Genomic DNA, 11,871 nt, shown 5'->3' on the forward strand with positions numbered 1-11,871 from the left:
ACTGTGGTATATTCATACAATATACTGCTATTCACTGGTGTAATCAAATTAACTACAGCTCTATCTGAAACCTAATTCAAAATAATACATAGTACATAACTACTTTTTAATAAACTTTTTAAAACAAGCAAAAGTAATTCATGTTATTAGCAATCAGGAGAGTAACAGGAAAGGGGATGACTTGGGGGAGACAGGTGTGAGAGCGGCTGCTAGGGTGCTAGTAATATTCTACTTCTTGACTTCATTTGTAGTTATGTGGATGTGTTCATAGTGATACTCTATTTATTTATAAACTTATGATTTATTCATTTTTAACATGTTTATTTACATTAGACATTTTATTCAAAAATATCTATAAAATTGGTTCATCCTGTTATTTTATTAGCCTTATATGTGTAAAGCTCAGCATCCCCATTTTCCTGACTGAATGACCATGGGCTGAATTCAAATGAACATTCAGGTGACAACTATAGAAGCAAAATTGACAAATGACAGCAGTTTAGCAGTGCAGGAAATAAAATAAAGCTTCTTTAAACTACATCAAAGAAAGTCTCATTGAATAAAAAAAATATGTTTTTAAAGTAAAAATATACCTTGATCACTCAAAATACACTTAGGTTTTTTTGTTATTTTTTGTTTGATTTTTGCTGACATTTCTCAGGCAAATACTATACTATTTAGTTAGTATTTTCAATGTTTTTTGAAGCACGTCAGTGATAAATCAGTATCTTGTTCATTGCTTTGTTCCCAAGGCAAATAGTTGCTTGGGACACTATTCTGCTATTTGTGTGTTATTGCTATTTTTACATTTATTACACATCTCACATGCTTTGCATATGCAGGTACGGTCAATAGGAAAAATGAGGGACAACTTATGTGAAGTAGTTATACATAAGAAATATGCACAATTGGATTTTTACCTGTTGGCAGCCCAGTGCCTCTCTACCTTTTCTTCTACACAAATCAAACATGGAAAGAAAAATCCTTCCTGATAGAATCCCCTGCCCAATCTGATTATGAAGTGCCAAGTTTGCAGAGATTCTGCAATATATGATATTCATTTTAAAAACTGGCATCATTAACTTTACTATCTTTTGGTAAACATGAAAATTATTTTAAGTTTTTACTAGTAAGTTAAATGATCTGATAGTTCACACACACCCTTAGGTGAATGGAGAGGGTGTGTGTGTGTGTGTGTGTGTGTGTGTGTGTGTGTGTGTAATAAATAAATACTCATATAATATAATACTACCAACAAGTGTCAATGAATAAACTTGGGTACATCTCAAACATAATTTTTAGCAAAAGAAGATGACACAAGATAGTGAATAGTATGTGGTTTGATTTTTACAAAAATTTAAAAACAAGCCAAATCAATTTATGGTTTTGGAAATCAGAAAAGCAAGAGGAAACTAACAAAGTTATATATGCTTCTATAGTGAAACAACTAATTTTACTGACTTTTCTTCATCTCAACTTTAACACGTCTCAATAATGAAAACTGTCTCCTGGCTTGATTGCAAACGTATCTCCATGAGTGTGGAACAAAAGAGAGTAGGAGTAAAGCATGAACTGTGGCTCAGGGCAGAATGGTTCATCCCAGAGCCCCCCAAGTCCTGCCTCATCCTGGACCCTCCATAATTCCTCCCCTCCCTTGCGTCTGCCCCTGTTATTCACCACAGAGGGCTGCAGAGTTGAGATGGAGCAAGTGATTTTAGCATTACACTTAGTTTGTAAAGAGCTCTGCTGAATTGGGGAATGAAAAGCACTTTGGAAATCTATGTGATTATTGTTGCATTAGAAGCAAACCTAGGATAAGAGAAAATCCATTAGCAAGTGTTTTTGCTAAATGCTTTCTCAGGTGGTCATTCAGAGATACATTTGAAGACCCAAATGTAGGAGACCCAATGGACTGTTCCCAATAAGAAACACTTGGAGTGTCCAACAAGTGCTAATCACAGAAAGCCATCAGAGAACAGTACTATAATTTCTAAAACCAAGCTGAAAGCAAGCCCCTCCCTCAAAGACAATGCCTAAGGACTTGCTTAATAGAGACTTCCAAAATAACTTGCCTATTTTTACTCCAGCAAAGGTCACGATAACCACTTGATCTTACAGTTTGCCACTAGCCTGGGAGATTTAAAAAAACTGGAGTTTTTTATTACTGTCTTAAATCTGTAATACTACGCCAAAGCCTATTATTTCATATTGAACTGATAGCAGAAATTAAGCTGTACATTTAACATTAACAAGATATCACATTTTATTAAAAATGCTATAACTTTTATAAGTAATACATAGGCTCAGCCTTTGCATATGGGTGAAACACTTCTTTTCTGCCAAGATTTATGGTAGGCAGTTAGAAAAGAGCAGAGCAAGGACAATAGGCCAGGTAAAGAAGGTCACCAGAGCGGAAAGCCCCAGACGCCTAGCAAAGGGCAAAACTGGGAAAACAAGGACCTCACTCCCAGGGTAACCTTTCCTACCCCAGCATATCGCTGGTCATGAGGTTTGACCTTTCATATTGCTTGTCATGCAGCTGGGACCCTCCCCTGACCTTTCCTCCCCTGGAATGTTGCTAGTCATGGAGTAGGTCCCCTTGGAGGAGGAACAAGGGGCCCAAGAGTGGCCTCAGTCACTCCCATTCCAGCCTTCCAAAGACCACTCCCTAAGCATTAACCCCTGGGGATAACTGTAGGCCTCAGTTATGTCGGGCCTCCAGGCCCAGAAAAGCAGCGAAAGCAGACTAGCAGCACCTAGGCTGACCTCAGGACCAGCTGCATTGATTAATGACCCCCTGCCCTGGCACCGACCAATCAGTGGAGCGCACGACCCTGAAAGAACACACCTGGAAAGCTAATGAATATTCCATTGAGATCCTCCCCTTCAACCTCCCCTCAAATCTCCACCCTTAAAAGTCCTTAGTCTGGATGGACCCAGGGCACTTTCCCTCCTGAGAGAGAGCAGGACCACACATTTCCCATCCTCCTTCTCCTCCCCCTAGTCAGAGTTACCTTCTCTCTCCTAAGCTCCAAGGGCCCCTTCTTTTGCCTCTGTAACTTGTTACCAGAGCCTATTTCTTCTACCACTCACTTCTTCTATTTCTGTGACTTTCTAAATAAACTTGCTCGTAGAGTTTGAGTCTTGGCTCTAAATTCTTTCTTAGCCAGAACTCAAGTACAGAGGTAGCTGAACCAAGATCGGGTCTGATTCTACTGGTCTAACACTTTGTGCCATTCTCTCCACTGCCAACAAAGTGAGCCACTATCTGTAAATCACTTAGTACACCAACCACATAATAGGCATCCAATGAATGTTAGTTGATTTCCCTTTTCCCTGAAGACGTCCTTGTTCTCTCAACCTTATTTAATCCAATCTGAAGGAAAAAATTGACAACAATAAGTATCTTTCAGTTGGTGTCTATGTGCAAACTCTTATACATTAAATACTCTCAAATTTATACAATTCTACAAGGTGAATTGTATTGGTGTCCTCATTGTACATAAGAGGTTAAGTAAATTGCCCACCATTTGGATAGCAAGTTTTTAAATGGAGGATCATCTCCATTCCCAAACGAAAGTCCTGAAAAAATAAAAACTGTTATTAAAGAAGACTTGTTAGCTGTTTTTTCTCAATACAGAATTCTTCTTTCAGGATTCTGTGTTGAGTATATAACTAGACACATAGAGGTAGAGTTTGGAAACTTCTTTTGGTTTTCAGAGCAAGCTGCTTATTTTACTTTCTGTACATCATATGTTTTTATGTTATATAAATATTTAATACTTATTTGAGGATATGTTTATTGATGAGAGAGAGAGAGAGAGAGAGAGAGAGAGAGAGAGAGAGAGAGAGAGAGAAACATCAATATGAGAGACAAACATTGATTGGTTGCCTCCCATATGCACCCTGACCGGGGATTGAACCTGCAACCTAGGTATGTACCTGACTAGGAATTGAACCTGCAAACTTTTGGTGTATGGGACAACACTCCAACCAACTGAGCCACTTGGCCAGGACTTATATAACTTTCTTAAGGACAAATATATAGGCTTAATTTATGTAAGCCCTCATATGAAGCCCTATAAATATATGCCAGATACCTTGGGGTAGCACAACACTCAGGATGTTGTCAATGCCAAGTGGAATCATATCAGAGAGTCCTTCAGAGTTCAATTCTTCTCACCCCTGAAAACAAGTTTAAATTACCTTATTAGTGAATATTGCTATATGATTCCTGATTGCTCTACCACGTAGAAATTACATGGTGTTCCATTAATTAGTTCCAGCTATTTATTAAATTTCCTGATAGAGCAAGGTAATTTTATTTGAGGGATCATTTTTCATAATTAAAAATAGAAAGCCAGTCTCAAAAATAGGTTCATTCATTCTTAACCGTATACCTTCACTCATGTTATGGCCCTTGCTGGAAAAACCATACCCTAATCTATTTAAATTCTAATCATTTTTCAAGGTCTAATTAGATTTGGCATCTGCAACCATCACTGACTTCTACCTTAACTCTCTCCTCCTCTTTCTCAAAGCCTCTCTCAGTGGCCTGCATATATCATCAAAACACATTGTTAATATATCATTTGTGGTCTGTAGTACAAAATTTAGGGCTGAATTATTTGTTGTTTCACCTTTAAGTCATAGGTGTATGTCTAACATATTTAACTGAATTATAAGATCCTTAAGGGAAGAAACCAAGGGTATACTTCTTTATTATCAAACACTGCAACTAACATGTAACTAAGAACACAGCAAGTGCTGGGAGAATAGAGCCTTAGAATTGCTCGATGTGCCACTTACCCACCCACACACATACAAAAACATTGTAAGGCCTAAATGAGATGATTTATACAACGTTTGTTAAATAGCAAGCTCTTACCAAAAGAGCACTTACCCAGTAAACACACGTGCTCAATTTTTATTTAATCAAAGACTGTCGTCTTCATTTGAAACATACAGGGTGACAAAAATGCAAAAGACAAAAATGCCTATGTTACTGGATTGGGAGTATGTGGAAAGAGGGCACTTGGATAAACTATGAAGAATTTAAAATATCAGTATAACCTTTTAGGAGGGAAATTTGGCAGTCCAAAGTGATTCTACACATAATCATCATTTTCTTAGATCTTTTAAATTTTTAAACTCAAACTTTTCCCCATAATGAATAGGCCCATATTACTTTTTAACATTTTTACTGTTGTACATTTATTAAACATGATGAAGTTAATGATTAGTGATAAAATATGTCAAAAAAAACAAAAGCCCAAATATGTCTTACACTAATAGGCATTGGCAGTTGCTGCATTTTATGTTCGAGGGTGTTTTTTATTAACATGCATTAAAGCTCTCCTATTGAAAATACTGAGACACTACTGTGGTAGTTAAGAGCACAGATGCTGGAGCCAGACTTCTTATATTCAAGTCCCACTTCTGCCACTACCAGACTCTGTGCATGTGACTTAACCATTTCTATGCTTCGATTTTCTTATCTGTAAAATGAGGATAAGAGTATCGCCAATTTAGGACTGCAGCAAGGATTGAATATATTTATAGATAATCACACTTAAAGCAATGTCATGAAATTTTTTGCAAGGGTTTACTTTATTATTATTACTAGAGGCCTGGTGAACAAATTCGTGCACGGATGGGGTCCGGCCAGCCTGCCCCAATCTGGGCTGATCAGGCCAGGCCACCCTGGGGCAGAGGACACAGGTTGTTGGTCAGCCGGCCCCGCCCCCAATCGGGGAAGGGGACCCATTGGGGGTGGAGCTGGGGGGGGGAGGGGCCGTGGGATGTTGGCCGGCCTCATCTACTTGTTGAACTCCTGGTACCCGGTCAAGGGGACAATTTGCATATTAGTCTTTTATTATATAGGATCACTATTTATTGAGCATTATGTTGTTCCAGAGGCACCTTATACTATTCTCATTTTTTTTTTATTTCATTTCATTTCATTTGTTATTTTTTGCTGTTCTGATTGGATGTTTCCTGCTTCCTTCTCTTCCAAATCTCTGATTTGATCATCAGCTTCATCTACTCCACTGTTGATTCCCTATAACATAGTCTTCATTTCAGTTACTAGTTCTTTTTTGTGTTTTCTACTTCCATCTTTATGTTCCCTGTCTCTTTATTGGAATTCTAACTAAGTTCACCTATTCTTCTCCTAAGTTCATTGAGCATCTGTATAATCAGTATTTTGAACTCTGCATTAGGTAGATTGCTTGTCTCCATTTTGTTTAGTGCTTTATCTGGAGTTTTGTTCTGTTCTTTCATTTGGGACATATTTCTTTATCTTCTTATTTTGGCTGCCTCCCTGTGTTTGTTTTTATGTATTAGGTAGAATTGCTTCAGCTCCCAGGATTCATACAGTGGCCTAATATAGTAGGTGTTCTATAGGGTCCAGTGACACAGCCTCCCCAATCATTGAAGCTGGGTACTCCAGGTGAACCCCTGTGTGGGCTGTGTGCACCTTTCTGTTATAATTGATCCTTGATTGCTGTTAGAACATCAATGGTAGGGGTTTATCCCCAGGCCCATCAGCTACGAGAATTGGTTATAACCACTGTGGGGAGAATCAGCTGTTGCAGGAGCCAACTCCATGGACCAGGACTTACTGAAGTGGGGTTTTGATGCTTGCTGAGACTGCCCCTTGAGTGTGTCTCACGGAGGTGGCTGGGTGGTACTTCAACCTGATCTGAAGTGGTCCACTCTGTGTGCTGGCTCTGGGGCCTCCCAGGATGCACAAGCCAAGATCAGCTGCTACTTGTGCCCTCCCTGGGGCCACTAGGATGAGCTACACAGTGATCTTCAGATGGCTGCTATTTGCACTGGGCTTGGAGGTACCCAAGAGAGGCCAAGCTGCAAACCAAGGACAGCTGCTACTAGTGCTAGGCCTGGGGCCACTAAGCAAGAGATATAGGGCACACTTAGTCCAGATGCTGCTTATTTGAGAGATTTTAGGAAAATCTGCAGCATGAGCTAAGGGAGGCCATTGTATGGAAAAACCACTGGAATTGGCTTGGGTGGCCCCAATAGTTGGGTGGGGCATGGTCTCAGGGAATCACCAGGGCAAGTGAACAGTGTTAGCCTGATTGATGGAAACTCAGATATGGCCTCTTCCTGTCAGCTCTGTGAGGGAAAGGCTCAGAAAAGAAAAAATGGGTGGGACATGGGTGAAGGGGGGCAAAGGGAGGAAAATGGGGGACTCTCAACAATAAAATAAATTTTTTTAAAGAAAGAAAAGGAACACTAGCCTCTGCCAGCACTTTTGTCTCACAGAAAGTTGCCCCTCCAGCTCTTGCCCTGATGTCAGACAATTCAGTTCCTCCCCACATGTCCCTGGTGCCTTTTGAACTACTGCCCCAGTGCTGGAGCTCAGAGGGAGTGAATCTGAAAAAAGTCATGTTTGGGCCCTTTAAGAGAAATGCCTGGGACTCCAGCAGCCCTCAATCTCATTCAGCCTCAATTCCTACTGGTTTTACAGCCCAAAGTTATGGGGACTTCACTTCCTGGCACTGCAACCCTGGGCTGGTGGGCCTGGTGTAGGGCTGGGACCCCTCTCTCCTCAGGGGCGGTCCTCTGTGGCCAAGATATTCCTCCCAGTTTTTATCCACCACATGTGGGTGTGGGATCAACCTGTTCCACCTCTCCACCCTTCCTACCAGTCTTGATGAGACCTCTTCTTTGTACCCTTAGTTTTAGGACTTTCATTCAGCTAGACTTCAAGCAATTCTAAATGATGGTTGTTTTATAGTTTAGTTGTAATTTTGATGTGGTTGTGGAGAATTCGAGTACCACATTTACCTACACTGCCATCCTGCCTGGAACCCCAAAGCCTAACTTTAATAAATACCTATAATCTCCTGTCCTCTCCCCATTCCCCTGAAGTGCCACAATGTTGAAATTATGTGGGATTTTAATTCTAAATTTTATATACTAAATAACAAATACTCAATTAAATAATTAATAATCAATTATAAATTATGCTTATATTTTTGCTCAATATTGCTTCCGTAGCTTCCTTTTGAGTTCATTATTAATATCACTGAAGTATATTTTCTATTAATTATTCCATGTAAGGTTCACAAGTGATATATTTTTAAGTGTTTTGCTATTTAAAAACATCCTATTTTACCTTCATACTTGAATGATAGGTTGATATGTTACGGAATGCTATTGTCTCACAGCTCTCTGAAAATACTAATTATACACATTCTGAAGTTTCCTCTTGATTGCTCTGTTAATTATGTATCTTCAGATATGTCTTTTTTTGTAAAACGTGATAGCTGTCTTTCAGGTCCTCTAACATCCTGATTTGGAGTTGTGAGGTTGTCATTTATTACCCCTTTCTTTATAGCCTGTCTGTGACCATAGCTCGCCTCCAGTAATAAAAGGCAGTCCTGGGCACAAGGGCTCCTCATTCCTTGTGGGCTTCACCAACCACTCTGGGTGTTGCCCTTCCTCCCGGGTTTGCAGCTATTACCTAGAGGAGAGAGGGTGCCGCTCACCTCCATGATGCTTTCACAGCAAATTTCAAGCAGGCCCCTCCTATTTCTCTCCACTCACTCTCAGCCCCGTGTTCCCCTGGGGCCATCTTCAACTCTTCATCACCCTCCCCTGCACCTTTTTTGGGCTATCGATTCCTCCTCCAATCTAATCTCATCTAAACTCAAAATTTCAGAAATTTCTCATAAATTCTGATCCCTTGATGCTATCTCTTCATATGTATTTAAAATTCTTGTCTGTTCATTCTAAGGCCTTGAGGGGTGGGAGGAAAAAAATGTGAATCTGCTCAATTCATCCCTTTAGCCTAATCCCCAATCTTACTAACATTTTTTTAAAGTCACACACACACACATCACACATCACACACACATATACACTCTCCATAGTTTAATGCTAAATTTAAAAAAATACTAGGTCTGCTTTGCTCACTTTCACAAATGGTAAAACACACTATTTCTATGACATACTTGGAATCAGCAACTTTCTTAACAATCCTCTACCAAAAAGTAGTTCCCTGAATTTATTTTTCTCTCTCGTTTAGGAGTCTTAGATTACCTGCTAAGGAGATGCTGCTTCTTGGTTTGACAGCTCTTTGTTACTTTTGTCTACTTCTTTCCTCCTCTGCCTCAGCCAGCCTGTGGAGCCCTCACAGTCTGCATACGACGATCATGGGATTCCAAGTTCAGTATGTTTTAAGGCTCCTTTCCTTTCTCTAAATCCTTACTTTGGAATTTGCATTTAGATGAAGTTACATGGACCCTGTATCAGAGGCCACAATTACACACCCAGCGCCAACAGACCGGAATATAAAAATGTGGTTCACTCAATTTACCACCACGTGCATATCACCAAGACAGGTGTATGCACTTCACATCAGTCAACCTTTCAGAGAAAATGTCTGAGGAGTGTTAGTAAGTTATGTGCAGCGATATAGATGCCTGTGCTGTGGACTGCACCTTTCTTTGGTTTCTGAGATAAATCTGCTTGTGATTGCTAAATCCTGTCACATATTTCCCCCCACTGTAATATGAGCAAACAAACAAACAAAATATATCAGTGACTAAATACACAGTGAAAGACAATTTAGTATAATGATTAAGTGCCCATACTCTGATTGAATTCAGATTCTTTTATTTATCAAATGTGTGTTCTTAGCCAAATGACTTAAACTCTCTGTGCCTTAGTTTCCACATCTATAAAATAGTAGGGACAATAATAGTACCTAATTCTGAGAATTATTATGAAGATTAAATAACATAGTGTAGGCCAAGTGTCTAGAACAGTACCTGGCACACAGCAAGCCCCATATAAGTATCTGCTAACGTTACTAGCAATTGCTGCTACCATGCTCAGAAGACCAGACTAATCTGGGCCTCTATTTTTGGAAAGAGTTCGTCCCTCTTTCCAAAATCCACATGGAGATTATGGGAATAGCAATGCTACAGAACAGACCACCCAAACGGTGTGGAGATGACAAGTCACTGTCAGACTATTGGGCTGGTGCCCAGGTGCCCCCAGGAGAAGAGTGCCTCCGTGTCCTTCAGATCTCTTAAGAAAATCCAAAACAACCCTCTGCCGCTTGGCAAACGCATCAGCCCACATCTGCTTTGAGAATCAAGTGGTCCGTAAGTGCAGAGCTGCCGTGTCTCACACTCCCCAGGTACAACTCAAAGAGCCAGGCCCCACTGCTCAGACAGCCTGCTGCTGCCAGGACCGTGTGCAGGATCAGGTACTGCAGTTTTAGGCTCTGCAAATGGCAAATGGCCATAGGCCTGTTCAAGTCATACTCAGCTTCTAGATGGAGAAAGAGCATCTCTTAATCAGTCCTGGGGGTCCGGGCTGACTAGGATTGATTGTGAAGGCATCCATACTGCCAAGGCCCTGCCAAGAAGTCTCTTTCCAGTCCCTTATCTTTATTTAGCCAGAATCCACTGGATGCAGAATGCCAGCTTAAGTGCTTATGGAGGGTAGGGAGGGAACTTTTAGAAAGAAGATAAAGGTAGTGTGGCTCTTGGCTTATAGAAAAGAATAGAATCTGCTTATGGTTCTTGGGCTGGAAGTGCAAAAAGAGAGCAGACTGATGAATGGGTCCCCCCCCCCCCGCTTCATTTCATATTGACTAGATGGATTATAGTTTGTGTAAATTTTCCCTGGTCTTCCCCCTCTCTCTTGCATTGTTACTTTAGCCTCACAGCCTCATTTAAGGATACATTTGTTTGCATGACTCAATCTTGCAACAGGTCTATTTACTAAATCCTAGAAATCAACAGTCTAGTTTGAAGGTATGGCCCCCACCTTGCTTTCCTAGAGATGGTCTCCAAAAGCATGGGGTCGCATCGTGTACACACACACACACACACACACACACACACACACACACACACACAGTGCTGTCATTTCTATGATCATCAGGAGACACATGCAATCCTAACCAAACAAGGTGAGACAGTAAAAGCAGCTCTAAGGTAAATGCATTTCATCAGAGTTTGCCAGAACCGGGCTAAGACAGGTGGGTGCCCTAGAGACTGATAATCTGCTTTCTCAGCCAATGGATATTCATTAAAATATTGACAAAAGAACACCTGCCGGATGAATTAAGAGGGGATAGAATCCCTGTGGCAGCTTTCCACCTCTCTGCTGCCCAGCAATTCACCTCTTGCCTCCAACTCGCACATCCACCTCAGCAAAACAAGAGCTCATTAACTGAATCTATGCTTTTTAGAAGGCAGTTTAGTAACTTTAGGGCCCACTTAAAGCCCTTGGGTTCATTACACCTCTCCTCCACTCAGAGCACCATACCAAATTATTCCAACAATGCAACCAAAACAATTGTCACCCAGAAAGGAATTCTGTCAATACAAATTTCCCCATGTCATTGCATTTCCAGGGATGCCTTTGTGCCTTTTATATATTGACTCGAGGCCCGATGCATGAAATTCGTGCAAGGGGCTCGGCCCTCACAGCCTCGGCCAGCCCTCGCAGCCCCTTGCAGCTCTGACTGGCCCTCACAGCCTCCCCCCACACACACCCCGCAGCCTAGCTGGCCCTCGCAGCGCCTTGCAACCCCTCACAGCCTCGGCTGGCCCTTACAGACCCAGCTTCATCCAGAAGGTCGTCTGGATGGATGTCCAGACGGTCATTCTGCTGTTTGGTCTAATTAGCATATTATCTCTTTATTATATAGGGTACCCAGGCAGCCCTGGCCAGTGCAGAAGGGAAACTAGGTGGAAAGAAGCAGGGATGGGAGGGCAGCTGCGCTCTCAACCTCCGGGCAGGCTTTCTGGTAAGGAGGGTAGGCAGGGGACTAAAACATTTTCTAAAACAAAAAAAAAACTAACAGCCCGACCAGCATGGCTC

This window comes from Cnephaeus nilssonii (assembly GCF_951640355.1).
Source record: "Cnephaeus nilssonii genome assembly, chromosome: 2".
Taxonomy (NCBI): Eukaryota; Metazoa; Chordata; class Mammalia; order Chiroptera; family Vespertilionidae; genus Cnephaeus; species Cnephaeus nilssonii.